General features: G+C 40.4%; 1 protein-coding gene across 1 annotated transcript in view; it reads left to right on the top strand.

Moving 5' to 3' along the window:
• The window catches only part of AOAH (acyloxyacyl hydrolase (neutrophil)), a 308,932-nt gene that overhangs the window by 134,964 nt on the left and 167,192 nt on the right, over nt 1–6,776 (top strand). The gene's annotated exons all lie outside the window — the stretch shown is intronic.

The following is a 6,776-nucleotide window of genomic DNA, read 5'->3' on the forward strand; positions in this document are numbered from 1 at the left end:
ATATCTTTGGTACTGTTTTCTAATGACTAAAATCATCCTCAAATTTAAAAGGCATCTTCTTGAAGGCGAAAGTGTTTCCTCTTAAAACACTAAAAGGCACATTATCTCTAAGCAAATCACTTTTGAAGTATATTGAATACTAGTATCGCTGAGTCTCAAAATTTGATTTATGTCCCAAGTTAGAATGCAGATGCCATGAAATGTCCTTAGCAGGAACTAAACACTCCTTTCAGTTAAACTGAAAACAGCTCTTCCTTTTCATTTAAGATTTAGACAAGGTCAAAACACTGGTCATGGCAGGAATCTTTGAGTCACTTTGGTGCAAGGTACTCATGAGGCTGGAAAGGACCTATGGATTCACAAAGCCCAATCAACAACTAGAAATATCTGGTCAAACAGAAATGAGTAGAGTTTCCAATACAGGGACACTGCCCAGAACTTCCAAGCTCTTCAGTCTGTTTAAAATCTTAGACTCCAGCCCCACATTGAGTCTTGCTCTTCTAAAGGTGATAGTCATTGCTTTTCAAAATTTAAAGTGATGGAACACTGTAAATTTTTACTGGGGAAAAAATATGTACCTTTTACTGGAGAAAAAAATATGTACCTACTGCTCATTTGGACTTCTGGTGTGGTGCTATAGTACTGGACTGCGAACCACAAAGTTGGCAGTTCAAATCCACCAGCTGCTCCTCAGAAACCCAATGCAGGGTCACTAGGAGTTAGAACAACAACACTGCTCACTTATCTATCACATTATCCGACCTTTCTCATTTATGGCAATAGTGAAAAATCTACTATCCAAACATTTTGCACATTAACAAGGGCTCTGAAATAGCCTATTCTTGCAGGAGGGTCACTTAGCAGTTCTCTTGGTGGCCTCCACAAAGCAGGAGGGCACTGACCTTCACCATCAGTTCCCTCTTTGGGGAGATGGGTGCTGTGTTTGGCTATTCCAAGGGCCAGCCTCCTCTATGAACAATGCTGTTCTGGACTCCCAACTCTTCTGTGGCCACCTTACATCTCAACTTACATCTCAAAATTCCTGTGGGGTGAGAAGAAAGGAAAGAAAAAGGCATCTGAAAGAATGTATGGAAGAAGTGTGTGTGAGTTTCATGACATCCTACAGAGATTCCAACCGGGCCTGAAGCCCGAGGGCAGAGCAGGCTGCATGATCACGAATGCAAGACTTATGGGGAGGTTCTGACCTGCCACAGGAGGGAGATGAAGTAGTTAAGCCCCCAAGTCACAGAACTCTGCATTGTCTCCTCCAAGTCTCCTTCTCCACAGACAGATAATCCATAACTGGACGTGTCACAGTGGTGAGCACATTAGTAAATCTTAGCTGTTATTCTTTCTAAGCTCATGTCTTCTAAATAATGACAATCAGACAAATGGCTAGTCTGAAAACGAGTGGAGGGAAGAGCCTCCATTTTTGCATTTTTCACAATGAAAACTTGGTCTTTGGAACCTAACCAGGTGGACCGTTGAGTAGGTGCAATTACAGTGTAGTCAGTTCTGACTAATGGTGACCTAATGTGTTTCAGAGTAGGGCTGTTTTCCATAGGGTTTCCAAAGGCTGATCTTTCAGAAGATCACCTGGCCTTCCTTCTGAGGTGCATCTGGGTGAGTTTCAGCCATCAACCGTTTGATTAGTAACTGAGAACTTTGTTGGCACCATCCAGAGACTCCATGTTTCCCACTAAATTACTTATAATATGATTGCTGCTGCTTCTGTGCTATGTGCAAGATGCCAACATTTACCTTCATTGCCTCGGTTAATTCTCATAACTCTATGTTGTTGTAGTTAGGTACCATTGAGTTGGTACTGACTCATAGCAACCCTATATAAAACAGAATGAAACACTGCCCAGTCCTAGGCCAACCTCACAATTGTTGCCACGCTTGAGCCCATTGATGCTGCCACTTTACCAAACCATCTTACTGGGGGTCTTCCTCTTTTTCTATGACCCTCCACCTTACCAAACATGATGTCCTTCTCCAGTGACTGGTCCTTCCTGACAACTCTATGAGGTAGGATTATTGTTCCCATTATTATTATTTCCAGTGGAGTCTTAGAAAAGCAACTTAATCAAGGCCACCAAGGATGAAAGATATACTCCCAGCTCGATTTGACTACACATATTCTCTGAAATTGATCAAACACATAATCAAGATGTGTTGAAAATAAGGAAGGATCAATGGTTGAAAAATATGGCCTTAGTGATAGAAATGATGCTGGAGATCACATGATAGAATTTTCAAAGACCAAAGACTACTCATTGCAAATACCTTTTTTTAAACATAAAAGACCTACACATGGACCTCATCAGATAGACTATACAGAAATCAAATTAACTACATCTGTGGAAAGAGACAGTGGAAAAACTCCACATAATCAACCAAAACAAGGTTCAGGGAAGACTGTGCAATAGACAGATATGCAAGTTCAGAGTGACGCTAAAGAATATTGAAACACATACACAAGAGCCAAAACATGACATTGAACATACCCCACCTAAATTTAGAGGTCATCTCAAGAACAGATTTGATGCATTAGACATTAAAGACCGAAGACCAGAAGAGTTGTAGGATGACATCAAGAACATCATACAGAAAGAAAGCAAAAGGTTATTAAGCAGAAAAGAAAGAAGGAAAAAACTAAAATGTATTTGGGAAGAGACTGAAATTTGTTCTTTAAAGTACAGATGGTAAGGCAGATGGAAGAAATGAGGAGATAAAAGAACTGAACAGAAAATTTCAAAAAGCAGCTCAAGAAGACAAAGTCAAATATTATGACAAAATGTGCAAAGACTTGGAGTTGGAAAACCAAAAGGGAAGAACACGCTCAGCATTTCTCAAGCTGAAAGAACTGAAGAAAAAATTCAAGACTCAACTTGAAATATTGAAGGATTCTATGGACAAATTATTGAATGATGCAGAAAGTATCAAAAGAAGATGGCAGGAATATACAGAGTCACTGTACCAAAAGGAAATAGTAGATGTTCAACCATTTCAAGAGGTAGCATATGATCAAGAACCAATGAATGCTACTGAAAGAAGAAGTAGAAGGTGCAGTGAAGACATTAGCAAATAACAAACCTCCATGAATAGATGGAATACAAATTGAAAATTTTCAACTACTGCTGCAGGACCGGAGGCACTCACACATCTATGCCAAGAGATTTGGAAGACAACTACTTGGCCAAATGACTGAAAGTGATCCATATTTGTGCTTATTCCAAAGAGAGGTGACCCAGCAAAATGCATAAATCATCAGACAATATCATTAATATCGCATGCAAGTAAAATCTTGCTAAAGATTATACAAAAACAGCTGCAATCATACATTGACAGAGAACTTCCAGAGGTTCAAGCTGGATTCAGAAGAGGAAGAAGAATGAAGGATATCATTGCTAATGTCAGATGGATCTTGGGAGAAAGCAGAGAATACCTGAAAGGTGTGTGTCTGTGCTTTATTGACTATGCAAAGGCTTTCAATTGTGTGGATCATGACATGCTATGGACAACATTGCAGAGAATGGGTATTCTGCACACTTAATTGTGCTCATGAGGAAGCTGCACATAGACCAAGTGGCAGTTGTTCGAACAGAACAAAGGAACCATGAATGGTTTAAAATTCAGAAAGGTGTGTGCCACGGTTGTATTCTTTCATTATACTTATCCAATCTGTATTCTGATCAAATAACCTGAGAAACTGGATTATATGAAGAAAAACATGGCATCAGGATTGAAGGAATACTTATTAACCTGCAATATGCAAATGATACAATCTTGCTTTCTGAAAGTGAAGAGGATTTAAAATACTAACTGATGAAGATCAAAGACCATAGCTTTCAGTATAGGTGGCATCTCAATGTAAAGAAAACAAACATCCTCACCACTGGACCATAAATAACATCAAGATAAATGGAGAAAAGATTGAAGTTGCCAAAAATTCCATTTTGCTCTAATCATCCATCAACACTCATGAAAACAACAGTCAAGAAATTAAACGATATATTGCATTAGACAAATCTACTGCACAAGACCTCTCTAAAGTGTTGAAGAGCAAAGATGTCAGTTTGAGGACTGAGATGTGCCTGATTCAAGCCATGGTATTTTCAATAACCTCATATGCACGTGAAAGTTGGGCAGTGAATAAGGAAGACTGTAGAAGAATTGATGCAATTGAGTTATGATGTTGGAGGAAAATATTGAAAGTACCATGGACTTCCAAAAGAACAAACAAATCTGTGTTGGATTAAGTACAGCCAGAGTGCTCTTTGGAAGTTAGGATGGTTAGACTTCGCCTCTCATACTTCAGACATATTATCAGGAGGGGCCAATCCTTGGAGAATGGTATCATGTCTGGTAAAATGGAAGGTCAGAGAAAGAGGAAGACCCCCAACGAGATGAGTTAGCACACTGATAGCAGCAATGGGCTCAAGTTTAATAACAATTGTAAGGTTGGCACAGGACTGGGCAGTGTTTCATTCTATTGTACATAGGGTCATTATGATTCATTGTCAACTCAATACACCTAACAACAACAGCAATAATTCTTTATTTAGACTCTCTGCTGATTTAATTTTTATTAATTTCTATTTAACCTTTTATTGTGATTTGGATGAAAGTTTCCAGAGCAAATTGGTTTTCCATTCAATAATTCATACACATTTGGTTTTGTTACATTGATTGAAATCCAACAATGTAACAGCGTTCTTCCCATTCCTCTCTCTGCTTACCACTTCCATTCATGCTTCTTTCATTAACCCTTCCTGCCTCAAGAGCTTTCTTTCTAGGCAAATGGTTGTATGGCTGCTTCCACATATTCTTTGGGAACATTCATATTTTTTACTTCTCTGAAATATTGCCTCCTAAGCAGACTTTAAGAACATGAGATATGTACTGCCTCTGAGCCTTAGTTTCCCCACATCTAAAATGAAGATATGAACTCAATTCTGGCCACATACTAGAATTTGCTGGGAAGTTTTTAAAACACAAATTTCTAGGCCTAGAACTAGTAGAGGAGAACCACATTTTCCAGAATGTTCTCCAGATACTTTGTAGGCCATCAGACTCCATGCCTGGACTTCCGATGTCTAGACTCAACTTACTACTCACATTCACATTCAGGGACCAAACAGTGGATGTCACACGTACAGTAATGTTTTACTGACTCAGATTAGTGCTGTTTGTTGTTGTTGCTAAGTGCCTTTAAGTAATGCTCTTTAGCTGTGAGGTACTTGTGGAGACTACTCCATCTGTGCTGGCCCATATGTCTTTTCTTCTTGCCCTCCTGACAGCAGTTCCTATTACTTCAGCCTGACTCTGAGTGTCAGGGGTTAGACAGAGGGCTCAGAGGTAGGAGTCAGGCTCCACATCTGGACTGAGAGGTACCATTCCTAAGTTACATCATCTTTCATCTCATGAGCTTCATGGGAGCTTAACTCCAGTGAACGTCTCCAGCGTGTTTGGAAAATGTCTATGGGGAGATGGAGGAGGCTACAATTCTGACCCACATTTAGAACTTCTATGGGATCCAACTTTTTGGGTGAAAACTTTTCCTAGTTCATCTGTCTGCCTCAGGTCCTGCGAGCCAGCTATGTAAAGAACTGCCCTAGGTCCTAAAAGCAAGAGCAACATTCCTTTTCCATGAGTGAGGATGGGCACCAGAGAACATCAGGACTTGGGGAGTGGAGTGCACACATCACACAGGAAAGGCGGGGAGACGCTAGAGGCTGAAGTGCAGCCAGCTCTCCAGGCTCCATTTTGACATGCCTAGTTCCCACTGAATTGAGACAAAAGGCCACACTTGATCCCCTTCCTGAAAGCATTGTTGTGTCCATCATGGGCCAAAAAACCCCAGTGGAGCCAAAGTAAAAACCTGCATTTGAAAACTGAAATCAAGAACACCTGTGGCCCAGATTTTCCTGGTCCAATTTACAACAGAAATTATTATTTCATGAAAAAAGCAAAAGCAGTATGCGGTTCTTCTTTTGCAAACTCCTTGTGCATGGAGTCTAATTTGCACCAGGTCACAATGATTTCAGAGCCTTATGGCTTATCAAGCCCATTTAGACGTAGCCTCATTTATACTTCAAAGCAAGCTGAGACGCAGTAACAATAATCAGAGCCACAACAGTGTTTGTGGTTTTATCTTTACATCCTTATAAGACAGGCACCATGATTAGTCCCTCTCTAAAAGGCATGGCAATTTTCCCAAGGTCACAAAGAAAGTAATGAGTAAACCTCACATTTAAACCCAGCAGCCAGTGCCATTGTCTGCCCCTCAACTCGTAGTCCCAATTTTGAGATGAGCAAGAAAGTTCTAAGCACATTAAGTGCCTGACTCCTTAGCACACAGTCAGCAGTGTTAGAGACAAGACCCACGTCTTTTATTGCATAATCTTGTGATAAAATGCCCTCTGTGAGGAATGCTGTCCCTCTTTTGTCTCTCTTCCTGCCCCCATCTCATTTGGTCTAATGTCATGAAAGTTCATTTGAGGTGTCCCCACTCCTGGACAGTGTCTTAGACTCCAGAATAACTTCAGGCACTTGGGTACGCTCCTTGATCCTCCCAGATCACCTGGCCCTCCCCCTTCATCATCCTGTTCTTTTACTGGTATGTCCAGTCATTTCCCCAAACCAAACCTAAGCTCTTAGAGACAAGGGATATCATACTTTAGTGATCAATTTTATCCCTGGCACCTAACACAATGCTTAGAACTCAATGAAGAAATAAAGAAAAAGCACTACTTAAGTAAGAGCATATG

This window comes from Chrysochloris asiatica, unplaced genomic scaffold (assembly GCF_000296735.1).
Source record: "Chrysochloris asiatica unplaced genomic scaffold, ChrAsi1.0 scaffold00006, whole genome shotgun sequence".
Classification (NCBI taxonomy): domain Eukaryota; kingdom Metazoa; phylum Chordata; class Mammalia; order Afrosoricida; family Chrysochloridae; genus Chrysochloris; species Chrysochloris asiatica.